This window comes from Giraffa tippelskirchi, chromosome 5, assembly GCF_054371585.1.
Source record: "Giraffa tippelskirchi isolate mGirTip1 chromosome 5, T2T-mGirTip1v1.2.pri, whole genome shotgun sequence".
Classification (NCBI taxonomy): domain Eukaryota; kingdom Metazoa; phylum Chordata; class Mammalia; order Artiodactyla; family Giraffidae; genus Giraffa; species Giraffa tippelskirchi.
The window spans coordinates 32918465-32935297 of NC_137279.1; the positions used below are offsets into that span (position 1 = coordinate 32918465).

The following is a 16833-nucleotide window of genomic DNA, read 5'->3' on the forward strand; positions in this document are numbered from 1 at the left end:
GTAGTTCATCTAGACCAAGCACCAAAGTGCTCCTGGCTTCCATTCTCATTCTATGTCCAAGTGCCACAGAGTGCTCCCAGGAGGATCCATAGGGAAAATCAGGTAGGTGTCTATGGTCCATGAGGTCATCTGTGCCTAGGGCGCTTCATCAGAGTAGGGGAGGGTTTGCCACCCTCGACAGCTCAGCCACCATTATGGAAGTGTGGCCAGCTGCTTATCCACCATGGATGCGCTGTGGATGATGGATCATAATCACAGCCGTGTGGCGGCTGAGAGGCAGGCTCCAGCCAGCGTGTGCTGGCTCATAGTGTTTTCCTGATGGATGGAGCCTATTCTGGGAAGCAGCTTATTGTCTCACGTGAACAGGCTTTCTAAAATAAATGACTGCTTTCTTAATATTTTGAATCATTTTCTTCAGCGCATGTTTTGTAGCCGTGGTTTGAAAGCTTGCCAAATATATGCCTTTGCACAACTCCCTGTAGGGCTGGATATACAACCAGACCAAACAGTGTGATTTAAGGTTGAACATAATTGGGAACTCGGCAATCACTTGCCTTGCATTTGATAGAATGGCAGCGGAGTGCTCGAGAGTTATTCCTGCATTAAAAATTATATGTGTAACACACAAGCGCACACACATACATAGTCTCACCACCTCATAATAAAGACATCATGCCTGAGACCGTTGGGCAAAAACAGTAGCTTGATAAATAATTACTTGACTTTTGTGATGGAGACAATAATTAACTTCAGACAGATCCTAGTGTTGACACCACAGATCTATCTGGGGACTTTAGTCAAATTACATAAGGATGCAGGACAGAAAAAAATCAGACGGTGGCAGAAATACATTTAAAATACAACCCTTTGTCAAGTCTTTCATCAGTTGATCTGTTTCCTTGTTTCTGTGGACTTGAGCAGTTGAGCCATAAACTTCGTGAACTTGATGCTGCCTCCTTGTTCAGGTTTTATGTTTCTTTTTTTTTTTTTTTAATTTTTGGTCACACTGAGCAGCATGTGAGATCTTAGATCCTCGATCAGGGATTGAATCCATGCCCCCTGCAGTGAAAGCATGGTCTTAACCGCTGGTCCACCAGGGAAGTCCCAGATTTTACATTTCAAACCCTACTCTGTGTTTATTATCACTGGATTACTGGTTACTTGTCATCGAGACCTTATTACGTGCCTCATGTGCTGGTGGAAACAAGGCCATCAACAGCCCCACTCCCCAGAGCTCTTTGAAAAATCACATGTGAAACCCAACATTTAATAGAGGGTAATAGAGGGTGGAGATGCACTGAGACCTCTGCTTCATTCCTGGGCTGCGGGTGTTCTCCAGGCTCGTTACTGGCATTGATACCACACTGGGGAATGAGGTGATGTCTGGAAGGAACGCCTAAACTCCCCAATGATGGCATCCCCCTGCGACATAGCCACACAGCCTCCCCACCTCACTTGTAAGAGGGCGTTAATCTAGCAAGAGAAGGAAATAAAGCTCAGAGATAAAAATTTGCCATCACAAATTAAGTGAAATTTCTCCAAGGCTTTTTTTTTTTTTAATGAAATTTTGAACACTTTCTGATCACTGAAAAGCACCTATCCTTTGTAGTTTCAGACAAAGTAATCTAACTCCAGAATGTAACCTGTATTTGCAAACAACATGACTATGAAAAATCCTGGGGAATATATGTATTTGTGCCACAAGAAAGAATGAGGGGATTCAACAAGGCTACAAGATACAAAGTCAATTGTATTTTTATATATTAGGGGGAAAAGGAAGAAATTTAATCAGTACCATTTACAGTAGTTTCAAAAACATCAAACACCTTAGAATAAAACTAAGTAAATGAGTGTAAGACTTCTCCACTGAAAACTACAAAACATTGCTGAGAGAAATGAGAGAAGATTTACGTAAATGGTGAGCTCTACTGTGGATTGAGAGATTCAGTTTTGTTAAGATGCATTTTGTTCCTTAAATTGATTTATGAATTCTGTGCCATCCCAGTCAAAATTCAGATAAGCTGATTATAAAGTTTATATGGAAATACAAAGGAGCTAGAAAAACCAAATCAAATTTGAAAAAGAACAAAGCTAGAAGATTGTATTGCCTGATTTTCAAGGCTTCCTATAAAGCTCCCGTAATCAAGACAGTGTAGTATTGTAGAGGGATAGACACACAGATCAATGGGACAGAATAGACGGTCCAGAAATAGACCCACCATACATGGTCAATTGATTTTCGACAAAGGTGCAAAGGCAATTCAATGGAGAAGGGACGGTGTTTTCAACAAATTGTAATGGAACAATGAGATGTATGCAAAAAACATGAACCTCAACCCTTATCTTGGACCATATATAAAAATGAACTCAAAATGTATTATAGGCCTAAGTTTAGATTCTAAAACTTTAAAGCTTCCAGAAGAAAAAAAAAATTTTGTGACTTTGGAACAAGCAAAGATTTCTTAGCACAATCCGCAAGAGAAAAAAAATGGATTTTAGACTTCATCAAAATTTTAAAATTCTGTTCTTCCAAAGATAATGTTAAGACAGTGGAAAGACAAGCCACAGACTGGGAGGAAACTTTTGCAAAGCGTATGTCTAATAAAGGACTTATATCCAGGACGTGTGAAGAACTCTTAAAACTCAATAAGATGAAAACAACCCAGTTTAAAAATGGGCAAGAGATTTGAATAGACCCTTTAAGATGTTTAAGAAAATCTTTAATCTGTACTTATAGTATGACCCAACAGTCCCACTGCTAGGTATTTACTTAAGAGAATGAGAAGTATGTTGACAGTGGCTTTATTCGTGATTTCAAGTAGCTGAAAACCCAAATGTCATTCATTCAAGTGGTGAATGAATCACCATCTACCTTGGAATACTGTTAGCAATAAAAAGAAACTGATACAACATGGCCAGATCTCACAAGCATTCTTTGTAGTGAGAAGAAGCCAGACTCAGTGGGAAATCTTTTATTTCCGCAAAGTTCTACCTGATATTCTGGAAAAGGTAGAACTATTCGGAAATAAAACAGATCAGTGGTTGCTAGGGATTGAAGATGGAAGTGTACTGGCTGAGAAGGGCACATGGGAACTTTTGGGGATGACAGAAATCTGTATATTTTGATTATGGTTGTGTTATACAACTCTGTTTGTCAGAATGTGTACACCTATGCACTTCATGTAGGCACTTCACAAGATCCCCAAATGGGCAATAGACGCGTGGAAAGGTGCTCGACATCTCACTCATCAGGGAATACAGATTAAAATCACCATGAGATACCACCTATTAGAATGGCTCAGATGAGAAAGACCGCCAGCATCAAATATTGGTGCGATTGTGGACTATTACAAGCATTCAGTGGTACAGTAACCTCTTTGGAGACTTGTTCGGCACTTTTTATGAAACTGAACATCTGCACTGTGATCCAGCAATTCCACTACTTAAAAGAAAATACACGTTCATGAAAGGACTTGCAGAGGAATGTTTATATAAAGCCCCAGACTGGAAACAGCCTACATATCCATCATCTGAAAATGGGGTAAATAAATTATTATCACAACAGCATACCACTGAGCTATAACAGGAATGAACTGCTGATACAATCATATGCATGGATCTAGAAAAAGAAGTACAAACCGGTCTGTGGTCGTTAAGTGGGCAGGGAGGGTAAGTGACTGGGAAGAGCCGGAAAGCTTCCTGGGTAATGGAGAAGAAAGAAATAAATGGATTGGGGCTGTGATCACATGAGCACAGGTAGTTGTTAAAACTTGTGGAACAGATTAAGATCTGTACATTTTATTGTATGTTAATTATAGGTTAGTGAAAGTATTTTACGAGCTCACTCAACATTTTATTGAGTCCTGATGTTTTTTTTTTAGCCATTTGTTCTGTTTGGTTATCATGATGTGCCTTTCGCATAATCCACGTGTTTCTATTTGGTACCTGTTGTTGATGTTATCCAGTATTCTATTGGAGTTACGAGGGAAGGCTCAACTTCTGGTTGATTGATTTGACATGGCTCAAAACTTCACAATATCAAGGGGAGAGGTAAGTAACCTGTGGTTTTGACCCTGGGTCCTATAGGACCTGCCTTCATTTACCTGTTTACCTGTTTATAGAGCCTCAATGTTGCAAAGAACAAAAAACTTGAAGATTTCCCATGTGCCTTAATCATCGGGGAACCCCTTCTAGAAGCAAATGTGGCTGGAATCCAGCCTTATGGATTGAGCTGGATGTGGGGGATGGGAATTGGAAAAGAAGCTCTTGCCCAGCTCCTCTTAAACATCAGGGTCCTCGCTTTTGTCTTTGCTTTCGCTCTCCATAAGGCATGTCGTCCGCGGGTGTGGCTTCAGCCATCATCACTCTGGGACAGTTTCCGAGTTACCTGCAGCTCACGCTTTTCTTCTGAGCAGAAGCTAGTAAGATATCTCGGTATCTGTATTGCTCTGTCCCCCCTACTCACAAATGTGCTGTCATTCTCACTCTATGTAAGGTTTCTCTCAAACCTTTCCTGCTGCAGTTTTATCTTTCCACTTCCCTTCCCATCTTCTCCTTGACCGTAGAAGTCGGGCTCTGCCTCCCCACCCACTCCTTGGAACCTTCTCATTTTAGGATTCACTGAGAACGCTTCGTGACCAAATCCCACGGCCAGTTTCCAGCCCTCATCCTTTCTGGCTTCTCTGCAGCAACCATTGACGTTAATTATTCCTTTCTGTCTCAAAGGAAAACCTTCTCTTCTTGGTCTGGGGCACCATTCTCTCTGCTGCTCACTGTGCAGACCCTGCCTTTCTCCTGCCTCCCCTTGGAGATTCCAGGGCCTCCGTGTGTGTCCTTGGCCCTCTTTTGTCTTCTGAGAGGACTCTGGCTTGAAAGAAACTGTTTCTTTCCAGTGGCTTCAGTTTCCATGTGTACGCTCATGACGCCACATCTGTATCTTCAGGCCCTGCCTCTCCTGAGTTTCAAGTCTGTATTTCATGTTGTGTACTGAACTCTTCACACTCACCGTCCAAACCAAGCTCCTCACCCCCAGCTGTGGTGTCCTCTGGTTCTACTTCTGGATCTGAGACCAGTGGTCCAGGCCTGCTGCCCCTCGGTGCCTTGGGTGCACCCTGGAGTCAGTGGATGAAAACCTGGGGCTTCTGCCGGTCTTTCCATGTCCCTCCCCCATTTCCATCTTCTCCATCCCTCCCACCATTGCCCCAGAGTGGGCCCCCGTGACCCCTTGACCTGTTCCTGGGTCTCCCTGCTTTGCACCCGCTTTCTCTACAACCCACTTCCGCCTTCAGTCACCCCCACTCCACAGGGTAAAGCCCCAGTTCCTTAGAATGACCTTGAAGCCCTTGGTCTGTGTATTGCCTGCCCTGTCTGCACCTGGGTGATGGGAGAACCTGTAAGTTTCAGTTCCAGTTTCCCTCCCGTGTTGTCCTTGTCCCCTAGTGGAATGGATTGTTCCCAGCTTTAGGTTTGTGTGGTGCTTGATGTGTTTTTTATTAGTAATCTGTGAGTGTGTCTGTCTGCAGACGTTGGGGATGGTACCTGAATTTCTCACTTGTGTGTTCTGGGCCCAGACACAGGGTCCTGTATACGGAGACGCTCATGCAGGGTTATGGAACCGCATCATTGCCTGGTGGGAGCACCCGCCTTCGCCTTCAGGAAGGGCTCTGTGCTTCCATACTCCCTGCTCCTCCAGGCACCCCAAGGGATGCAGAGGGACCTGGTGTTGCAAGTCCCACCCAAGTGTCTGCACTCTGGCCACGGGAGCCCCTCGCCTGCTCTGGAGCGTGAGCCCTTGGACTTGTCCACCATCTCTTCAGACAACCAGGAAGGACCACTCTGGGATCTGGATACCTTCCAGCATCGATGCTAAGAAGAGGGCTTGCCTGTTTATGTCATGTCCAAGTGGTCCTGGCAATACAACTCTCCCAGGCTTCTCCAGGGGAGGGGTGGGAAGGAGACTGGGGAGAAACCCACGCCCTGCCTGGAGTCTTCCCATAGGAGATGGGAAGTCTGGTCTCCTTACAGAGGAATTGTCTTCCACGCCAAGAGCAGTCGTGTCTGCTCCTTCCTCCTGGCAGGGCTGTGGGTGGGCTGTGGTCCCTCTTCTGGCCTTAAATGAAGTGGAACTTGGAGCTAGAGAAGGGACTCTATTGTAGCTGGCTTCTACCCCACTGACATGGCAAGGAAGGACGGTCAGGGATGTGGCCCTGGTGGAGCGGGCATTCTTCACTGATGCCTTTAATAATTTAAGGAACAGAAGGCAGAGTGAGATTGTCTCAAAGGCACACCAGAGCCACGGGAGTTTGGAAGTTGGCTCAGAAATCTGCTCCCCCTCCCCACTTAGTGGCCGTTACTTCGATGTATTTTTTATTTCTTTTTCCCTCCCCCTGGTTTTTGAGCACGGCAGTCTTCTAAAGGGAGTGGGGGAGGAAGGTGCTCTGTGAAATATTCTCACTCAGTTATTATTTGCCTGGGGCCAGCGCAGGTTTCTTCAGTAAATCAAAATACGCATTTTAGCGAAGTTGAAAACCTCCCTGGCTGAGCCGCTGCAGGTGACAGAGGCGGGGCGGAGGTGACCCACGAGGCGGTGGGGGCTGGCACCGTCTGTGCGCTGGCAGGGTCTCTGAGGTGGGGGGAAGAGGGAATGGAGACGTCAATTTTAGGCCCCAATATTTAAATATTTGTGATTTGTCTGCTCTATTGCTTTGCAGTTTGTTTGCTTTTTACAAATTCGGCATGTGGTTTCCAGTGTGTCCTTGAATTGGTGAAAACAGTAAGAGTTATGGGGCGTCCTGGCCTGAGCAGCAGCAGCAGCAGCAGCAACTATTTGCTGAATCGCCAGACATCTGGGCTCTGGGATGGATGAGGGAACAGTCCCTGACCTCTGGGGATGCTCGCTGGGAGGAGACAAGACAACCTCAGCTGCTGCCTCCCCTGCCCCCAGGTTCCAGGGAGGGGTGCAGAGGTTTTGAAGGGTGAGAGAAAGTTACTGCAGCTTGATTCAGGAACTCTCCCTGGGTACGGCCTGCTTGTGGGGTGAGCATTAGATGAAGGCCAGGGAAGGAATCCTGGATGTCATCCAAACTGGCGCTCCATGACCTTCACTAGCCGGGGTGCCTCCCAGCACTCGGGCGACTCTTGACAGGTAGCGAGCTTGCATGGTTCCCTGAGTTAATGGTCCCTTCCCAGTGAGACTCTGGAGAGGGAGCAGCGGGAACTGGGCCGCCCTGATGAGGGGAACGGGCAGCCACCCCAGTGACCAGAGCCCTGACTGCTCAGAGAAGGAGAGCCAGCCAGCCTGCCCTCTGCTCTCGCCCCCAGCCAGGAGCTGGTGTGGTCCTTTCACACTGGCAGTGTGATCCAGAACCCTCCTGTGACCTCCAGGCCTCGGGTGGTCTGGCTCCCAGGCCCCCCTTCCTCAAGGCCTATGTACTTGTATTCCTTCTGCTTGGAACCCCAGGCAGGTCTCACCAGACCCTCTCCCCTCAGACACCCCTTTCACACTGCTCCCCTCACTACCCTATCTGACGAGTGCCCCTTACCCTGTCGGCGGGTTTTCCTCCAGGCGCTTCAGCTGCCTGACAGGCATTCTCTCCTAGTATCTTATCTGTGTCTCTGGAGATGAAGCACGGGAAGAAGGAGCTGTCACTGTCCCACTGCCACTGTGGCCCCTGGCTTCCAAGCCTGGCAGAGCAGGCGCCTGGCCTCCGGGGGCACTCCCAGTCACTCTCTGTGCCATGCAGATGGGTGGCCGGGGCTTCTGTCTTGCGCCCACCACGCAGTCCGTCTACCCAAAGCTTATCTGTTTCCTGGTGCACAGAATGCTCTTCACTGCTCACTGCAGATGCTAAGCTAGAATATTCAAGAAACGGGTTGAAAGTTTAGTGCACTTTTCTCCAGAAGAGGTTTTTGTGTGTCAGCGCACTGACAACTCGTTCCCCTGCTGATTCTCCCCATAAACTCAAGCCTCCTAGGACAGTGGTCCTGTCACCCTTTTCCAGGTTTCAATCGTGAACCATGGCCTGCATCCATTTTATTTTCTTGGAGTGGAGTTGGGAAGGTGGACATAAAATTAAAAAAAAAAAATGCCTTGATTCAACTTAGATAAAATAGGATTCATGAGACAGTGCATACAGTGTTGTAAGACCAGAGTCCACGGAGAGCTGGGGTCTGTCCTGAGGTGCTACCAGTTTCGTCCTTCCAGCACCGCTTAGCGGGACAGGCTTTGCCAGGCTCCTGAATGTGCAATTTTTCACCAGGAGTTGTTATTGGCAGGTGAGCGTGCAGTATTAATTTAGCCAGATTCCAGCATCTTAGAATCACACATGAGTATTGAGAAATCATTGCTGAAACTGCTTGATCAATTTAAATTTAATTAAAAGGCATCAAATCAAAGAATAACATGGAGAAGTACAATAATAACCACAAGCATTTTGGTCATTTTACATCATAATCCTTTTCTATTTTTTCAGTGGAGTCAAGGAGGATGAAGGAGGCCAACTCGCCCCATTCTCTTTTACTCTCCAGGAAAATAAGGGTTTCCTTGCCTTTAGAGAAAACTTGTGTTTGTCTGCTTTGGTCATCCCGTGTTATATGTGGACTTTTAATAATTTAGATGAAAGGGCGCATAAGTTACCTAATACTCTTTATTTGGATAGAGTATTTCTGAATTAATGCAATATTCACGTGAAAGGTCAGTTTTGCCTCCCTGTTCCACATGCATTTGAAATAAAAAACAAAACAAAACACTGTTCTTCCTAAGCAGAATCTAAGTAGAAACGCTGCTGGCCGCTTGGGGCAGGTTGGAACAGGCGTCATCTGAAGATTCACAGCCAGAAAGGGCTGCTGTGCCCCAGGGCCTCTCCAGCAGGGGGCTCAGTTCTCAGGGGAACAGGGTCTCCACCCTGAGCTGGGCCCTAGAGCAGACCTTTGGGCCAGTTGCCACAGCTGAGGAACGAGCTTGTACCTGGCAGAGCACAGTTGTGTGCGAGAGGGAGAGAACCCAGGGGATAGAGAAGGTTCTAGTTGTCTCAGGAGCCGGTGAGGCTGTGGGGCTGTCAGTTTGCAACCTGGATCTGAGTGTATCAGGTGGGGGTTCCCGCAGGAGGCTGTCCTCTGACAGGGGAGGCCTGGGTATCCCACCTACCTCTGGTCATGAGTGTGACCAGGTGAAACTAATGTGTATGCTTGGAAAAGACTTGTGAAAACCTCCCTTCAGGGAACTCTCTGGGCTTCCCTGGTAGCTCAGACAGTAAAGAATCCTCCTGCAATACAGGAGGCCTGGGTTCGATCCCTAGGTCGGGAAGATCGGAAGATTCCCCTGAAGAAGGGAATGGCTCCCCACTCCAATATTCTTGCCTGGAGAATCCCGTGGACAGAGGAGCCTGACGGGCTACAGTCCATGGGGTCGCAAAGAGTCGGACACGACTGAGTGACAAAACAACACACACACAAGTGAACTCTCCAGATCTCTTTCAGGCTCAGCTCTCAGGGAGGATGGCAACTTTTGGGCCCCCCACCCCCACCCTGGTGTGACCCTAACACTAAGGAAGATCTCCCCCCTCTTTATCTGCTCACCCTGAGCACGGCTCAGCCTGCATGGAGCTCTGAGCGGCCAACTTTGTCCCACTCTCTGATCCCCAAATTGATGCGCCCATGTGGAAGCTGCAGCCGCCCCTTTTTGGCTCTTGGCTTTATCTGTACATGGATGATGTTGTGGGGTCCGGACACAGCTTCTCACTGCCCTTGTGGAGCAGATGTGCTAAGGCTGTGGGACCTGTTTTGGGCCCAGGTGGCTGCTGAGCAATCCAAGGAGCACTTTTGTGCATCTCCTTTCTGCTGGGTCACCATCAAAGTTCATGATCCAGAGGGTTCCAGAGCCGCCAGGGGCTTTTCCTAGGTGATGTCCTGCGAAGGGAAAGAAGGGCTGTCTTCTCAAAGCACCAAGATGGCAACTTGCTTTCTTCTTTTCCCCCAGTTATCTTACAGCTCCTGTGTGATGGAGTCACCAGGCTGGCCCCACACCTTGGTGTGTCCCTTTAGAGCCAGGCTGGAGCATAGCTTTGTAGGGTTAACCCTCTTTACTGAAATGTTTCTGCAACCCTTGAGGCTTATAAGATGAAGCCAGTGCCAAATTCTTTTTGTCGGTGGGGTGGGGCAGGGGTGAGGTGGAGAGAAATGCTGGTTTTGTTTCTTTTCTTTTTTTCATTATCCAATCCACAGTTTCTTATTTATTGAAGTGTAGTAGATTTACAATGTTGTGTCAGTTTCAGGTGTACAGCACAGTGGTTCAGTTACCATCTATATTTCTGTTTGTCTATGTTTCTATATTTCTTTCTGTCTGTATTTATTTCTCTTTTTCTATTTGTCTATCTTTCTATGTTTCTATCTATTTGTATTTTTATCTATATTTCTGTCTACCTGTATTTCTACTATATTTCTATCTATTTGTCTCTCTATCCATCTGTCTACCCATCTATCCTTTTTCAGATTCTTTCCCCTTACCGGTTAGCTCGTCTTATGTCTTGAAGGGAAGATGCTGAGATGATTCGGTGTGAGCTCACTCTGTTGGGAGATAGCTCTCCGCTCCCTGGTGTCCCTGCAGCAGGCCACAGATGGGGAGGTCGCTATGTCCTCATGGTTCTCCTTCTCCTTCGGTGTTTACAGAGCACAGTGAATGAGGTCAGGAGCCCTTGCCGAATCTTTAATGGGGATGAATTTAAAAGGCTGAGCTGTGCCCTCCTGTCACCTAACCGGTCTCTGTGTGGGACCTTGTGGTTGCTGGATCTGGGGTGCTCTGAGCCTGGCCCCCCCAGGACGCCAGCCTTTCTGGTCCCAGCAACCCCTTGGTCTTCCGGCAGCCCGGAACCTTCTGCTGGAAGAGCTGTGTTTGTCATTGCTTGACAGCGAGAAGACTGAAGTGCTGGGTGAGGCGCGGACCTGAAAGGGGGCTGCACGTCCCCACTGCCATCCTCCAGGCTGTCATCCTAAATCTCTGCACACCTGCTAATGAGAAGATGAGGCGTCACCTTGTGTTCAGAGCAGCTGCGTTAATTACATGCTTGCAGCCATCCCCTGTGTCCACCACTCAGGCAGCTTCCTCTACCTTAAATTAACAACAGACTGAGTTAGAGGGACTCGGGGAGGGTGTCCCTGGAGGCCAGATGCCCCCTACTCCTCAGACGCAGGTGATGACTTATGTTCAGGACCAGGAAGTGTGGTCCCAGGAGGCCTCTTGTATGAAGGTGGCTCATTTGAGCTGCGAGGGCCCTGCCTGTGGTCAGTTCCTTTGGCGCCTTGTGCCCTTCTGAGGGACAGGGAGGAGGGGGCTGAGCAATCCTCCCACCCGCCAGCAATTATTGTCCATCCAGAAAGCGAGACAGTAGCAATATGTCTGCGAACCCAGAGACAAAGCTCACCTGCACTGTTTTTGCGTATGTTGTGTTGTCTCTAAATACCCCATAAGGTAGGCCAATGGAGGAAGAGCAGGTCTAGGACCCAGAGGCCACCCCCCCTGCCCAGGCCCCTCCCTTTACCATATCCCACCTCTAGCTGCAAGGACAGCGGAGGGCAGTTACCTTCCCTGAGCTGTTTTCATCATCTGAAAAATAGGAACACGGAGACTGCTTCTTGGGTCTGCTGTGAAACAAACCTACAGCTTCATTGTTTCTCTGCTTCTACATGTGCCGTCTGCGTGCTTCCTGCCCTGTGCCCAGCCTCAAGCCCGTTCCTGGCACATGCTCATATTTGCTGAGCAAATGAAAGTGACGATGATTTGCACATTGGTGGCTAAGGACACCCCACCCTTGTCTTCCTGAATCCCTGCCCCCTTGCTCCTCTCCCCCGCCCTCCACTGTAGCTGTCACTGAAGGGCTGTTAGGGTCCTCTCATTGATGGGTGGCCTGGAGGGGTGAGCGCTGTGAGCCTGCCTTGAGAAGCAAAAGAAAGGCTTCACCTCCTCACTTTTTCAGCTCAGTAGCCTGGCTCTTGTCCGGATTAACAGGTTTTGTGGGAGCCTCCCAGGAAGTTGCATAGTCTTGAGTTCATTGGCTTGAGTAGTTGTAACCCTGAAGGTCAAGTCCTTTTCGATTGGGTGCTTCCGGATGCTTAGTGGGCCAACGCGGGTAAGCCACTATGGCATTCCCGTTTGTTTCTGAATGAGATATTATTCCCAAGAAGTCACCAAGTGTGAAAATGTGTGTTATCTTGCTAATGGGACACTAATGAAATATTAAAGTGCATCTCTCTTTCCTGTCAGTCTCCTGGGGGCCACTGATTCTAGTCTCTCTTTACATAAAGAGCCCCAGGGAATTCACATTTCTTAGTACTTTTCAAAATAACCTTGGTATTTCTGCTGCTACAGTAATTTACATTTGGTGGCTGGCTGGGGTGAGGCACTCTCCCTCTCCGGGGGGCGTTCTACCTGGGGTGGGGGGTGTGTGGATTATACTCGGTCCTCCCAGCACCTCTCCTCCTGGCTGACGCCTTCTCCCAGCTCCCCCAGGTCCCCTCTGCCGCCCTCTCAAGAGACTTGACCCCAGTTTGCAGGGGATGTGGTATTGTAGCCGCTCTGGGCTGAGCCAGGCCACCGCCAGTCACCATGCATGTGTCACTGCATACCCCCATGCAACCCTGTCGACTGGGCAGCTGGGGAGGCGTGTCTGTTCCCACTTTGCAGGGAAGGCAGCTTGGGCTCCGTGAGGTTGTGTCCTGCCCAAGCTGCCATCCATGTGTTGTGACCTTGGGTGCATCACGTCACCTATGCTTCAGTTTCCCCTGCCTGAAAGGGCCCAAGTACCATCCTTCTTTCTCTACGTGTGGACATCCCTGGGGACAGAGGCCATGGAGGGGGAGTGGGATTTCTGGGGCCAGTTTCTCCCCTGGGCCCTAGCTCTGAGCCCTCATCTTTGGTCTGGCCTCCCACTGCTTGGCGCCACATCCTCTGGCTTGGATGCTTGAGTCCCCCCACCCCCTACCTGTGAGCCCCACCAGCTCCATCAGGTTGCTGAGTGCTCTGCTGGGGAGCCCGTGGGGACCTCCCAGAGCCTCTTGCCTTTGGGGTTCCCCATTCCTTCAGCTTGTTGGGGTGCCCTTCCCAGCACTGCGCCATCACAGCCGGGAGGCATTCTGCCCCTGGTGGCCAGCACCTGCTTGATCCGAGGAGTTGTTGGCCAGTTCCTGGCCCTTACCCAGAAAACCCTACTTCTCCCTCACCCACGTAGCTTCCCGCAACCAAGACTCAGGTCAGCTTCTTCCCAGAAGTTTCCACTAACCATTTCCTACGCTCAATGCTGTACTGCTCTTCCGGACGGTTTTCAAGTTGCTTTACGTGTGGATGTTTCTGTGTGAGGCCCAGAGAGTGTGCTGGGCCAGGCTCTGTGCTCCATGCTGGAGATCACGCTGAGGAATGCGCTGGGGTGGTGGTGGGGGATGGAGGGGAGAGGACCAGGCTCTGTGCTCCATGCTGGAGACCATGCTGAGGAACATGCCCGTGGGGTGGGGGTGGGGGTTGAGGGCGTGGATGGAGGGGAGGATCGGGGAGACCCCTGGAGGAGGCACCGTGGATCTGGGTTCTGAAGGCAGAGGAGGATGTCTGAGAGTAAAGAGGAGCCCCTCCTGCTGGAACAGCACGAATGCAGGCAGGGGAGTGGCAAGGATGGGTTTGGAGGCAAAGGAATAGTCCATTTCATCTGGAGCACAGGGTTCGTGTCAGCATCTTGAGAGGGGGCAAGGGCCCTGCACTACGGCAAAGGTCTCTGCTCACATGGTCTCAAACTGCCTCAGGGATGCTGAGCATAATCACAACTGATCATTTCTGAAGGTTTCTGGCCGCTGCCTGCCTGCCTCCCCCTGTTGAATGTAGGTTGTGAAAAGGCAAGGCTTTTTAATCCCAACTTTTTCACTGTTGTATCTCTGGTGTTAGGGGCAGCACCTAATAGAATTAACAGGTACTGAATAAGTTCTCGAGTGAGTGAACGTGCATTTGAGTTAAGGCAGAGCAAATCCACACCCGCACACAGCCACAGAGCGCCTAGCTGCTGCTGCTGCTGCTGCATCGCTTCAGTCGTGTCCGACTCTGTGCGACCCTATAGACAGGCTCCCCCATCCCTGGGATTCTCCAGGCAAGAATACTGGAGTGGAGCGCCTAGCTAGTGGCCGCTTATTGTACCCTCTGACCGGTGGTACCACATGTAGGCTGCGAGGGGCGCTGTCCGTCCCTTCTCTGTGCCTGGTCCCAGGCAGATCCTTGGGGAGGGAGGGTGGCATGTGTGCGCAGTTGGGTCACAGACCTTTACGTCTTTAAGATGCAGCCAGCTTAGGCTTGGCCGGTGGAAGTTGAGGCTTTCAGTTCAGCAGGTCCGGGGAAACAGGGAGCCCTTAGCCAGGGAGGTGCCCGGAGCTGCAGACACTGGGCCAATGTTCTGCTGATTTCTCTTCCCTCCCCAGGAACACATGCTTTTCTCCATCTCACCACGTTTTTATCTTAATTTACGAGCCTGCTGTAGCACCAATGAAGACATACTGTACTGCCTGAAAAAAAAAAACCCAGCAGAATTCTAATTCTGTACGATTGAGAGACATGCCTTTGGTTGGAGCTGCTTCAGAAATAAGAAAAGCAGGAGACACAGCTCTGCTTGGGCTTCCTGGACTTGTCAGGGAGTCTCGTTCTGACTGTCTCCTATTAGCCTTGGGCTTAATTAAGCCTTCTGATTTATTTTTCAATTCATTATTAAAAAAAAAAGAAAAGCTGCTTTAATGGAAGCTTTTAAAATCTAGGAGCTTTGGATTTCTCTACTTTGTCAGGCAAAAGTGGATTCATTTAAGTAGTTTTATAAAAAAAATGCATATATTTATAAAGGTTTCAAAAATTAGATATTTCACTTCCTCCAGGAACCTAAAAACCAAATTTGGAAAATAATTTGTTATTGTGGGGTACATGCATTCACTCAACCAAGAAATACAGCAGTTTTAGAACGTCTCTGAATTTCTGCATTTCATAAAAATTCCTTTGTCTTGTCCTCGTGGGAACTTGGGCTTGAATTCTTCTGCCCGGCCTCTTGGTTTGGAGGTGGTGGTGTGGCGGTATGGCTTCAGTTTGACAAGCTTCCCAGGAAGGTGAGGATGGCCAGGGCTGGCAGAGGTGGGGTGAGAGTGGAGCTGCCTGAACATTGCTTCTCACCATGGGGGAGCCCAGGGCAGCCTGGCTAGAGAGGGGGCGCTGAAGGAGGTGGTCTGCCAGGAGAGGCTTGCTGGAGGGAGGTCCATGGGGTAGGGGGCAGAACCTGGGGGTGGGCGGAGGGGGTGTGCAGTGGTGGGCCTGAGGGCCCAGGTGGGGAATGAGAGAGGCAGCCTCTATCCTCTGGCTTCCAGCTCCAGTGATTCTGGGGAGGAGGAGTCAGTGATATTCAAGCATCCCTACAAGCAGTAGCGTGGTCCCACCATCAGGCAACTCCCAGTCTCTGGTGTGGGACTGATCCCCCCACTGCCTAGTTTGGAGAGCCCCCAAGTTTCCAGGGTACGCCCTGTGAATGCCCCCCTGTTCCCAGGCTCAGATGCCTCAGAGGTGACCACGCTGCTGCCTGGGGAGGGGCCCAGGGGATGCGGTGTCCCTGTGTGCTTCCTCTGTGCTTTCTCCTGCCACCAGGTGGGAATCCCCAGGACAGCAGAGATCCCCGGGTGTCCCCTGGCTGGGGCTCCCCCACCCATCAGCACAGAGCCAGGCCTTTCCCAGGATCATAGAGCAGAAAGCGCATCCGTTTTCCAAGAAAGGACGCAGAGAGAGAGATGGCCAAATTGAGTTAGGAGTGCCAGGAATCCAGACCCGCGAGTTCCTGTAAGGCGCCCCACCCCCTCTGAATTACAGCTGCTTTCTGCGTTTCTGCAGAGAAAGCTAGCGCTCTCCCGCTCTCCCGTGGCATTTACAACAGCTTGATTTACAGGCCGGCATGTTCCCCGCACACTTCACATCCATTCTCTCTCCTTCTTTAAACTTTTAAGCCTCTGCCTTATGAATGAGGCCACTGATTTTCTAGGTTCCCTGTGCTTCGATATGAGGTCTTTTTCTCTCACCTCTGCCGGTGTCTCCAGAAACAGATTCTGAACACTTGCTCTGCGCAAGACCCATGACGGGCTCCCCTGGGGGCCAGAGATGGACTCATCACTGTTTCGAGCTTCAGGCAGTTTGCATTCTGGCGGTGGGAGGCGGGGAAGAAGCCCAAAGTGCAGAGAAGTTCTCTACTTGGCGACCCCACTGATGGCTCCTGTAATGGACATGTACTCTGTGCTGACGCTGTGTGACGTACCAGGGCCACGCTGACGGCCAAGCCCCTAGTGGACTCTGAGCTCCCCCCGGGGAGGAAGAGGTGTGACAGGGAGGGCAGGATCACAGGCATTCCCAGAGCCCTTAGCAAAGCACATGTGGTCTGGTGGGGGTTGGGGCAGTTTCTCTGAGCAAGTGATGTTTGAGACCTGCGGGCTGAACGGGAGGCAACCAGGTGAAGGGGGCTGGGAGGGGACATTGTTCCAGGGAAGAGGATTTACCTGGTGAAGATGCAGCCTCCAGAGAGAGCGTGGTGTGTCCGAGAAGCCGCAGAAAGTACAGAGCGTGGAACGTGGAATGAGGAGGAGGCTGGGCTGGAGCCGTCTCAGGGCCCAGGCAGAGCAGAGGCCAGATGGCAGCGGTGGCCAGTTTTATTACGTGCCTGGGGAGGCACTGGAGAGCCCAGGAACTGGGAGGCTGATGAGATTTCTGCTGCTCAGAGGAAAGCCCAGGGTGGTAAGACCGTGCATAAGGAAAACTGTTTCGAGACCCTGATCTTGCTGTCGTTAATCCAG

The 16833-nt window shown here is 49.8% G+C and overlaps 1 protein-coding gene and 1 long non-coding RNA gene across 5 annotated transcripts in view; both read left to right on the forward strand.

Annotated features, from left to right (window-relative positions):
- Window positions 1-16833, forward strand: part of CAMTA1 (calmodulin binding transcription activator 1) — a 975729-nt gene that overhangs the window by 106472 nt on the left and 852424 nt on the right. The window lies entirely within an intron of this gene.
- Window positions 3795-6699, forward strand: LOC145506275 (uncharacterized). Its single transcript, XR_014053683.1, has 2 exons — window positions 3795-4050; window positions 5571-6699. It is a non-coding gene; the product is annotated as an uncharacterized LOC145506275 (long non-coding RNA).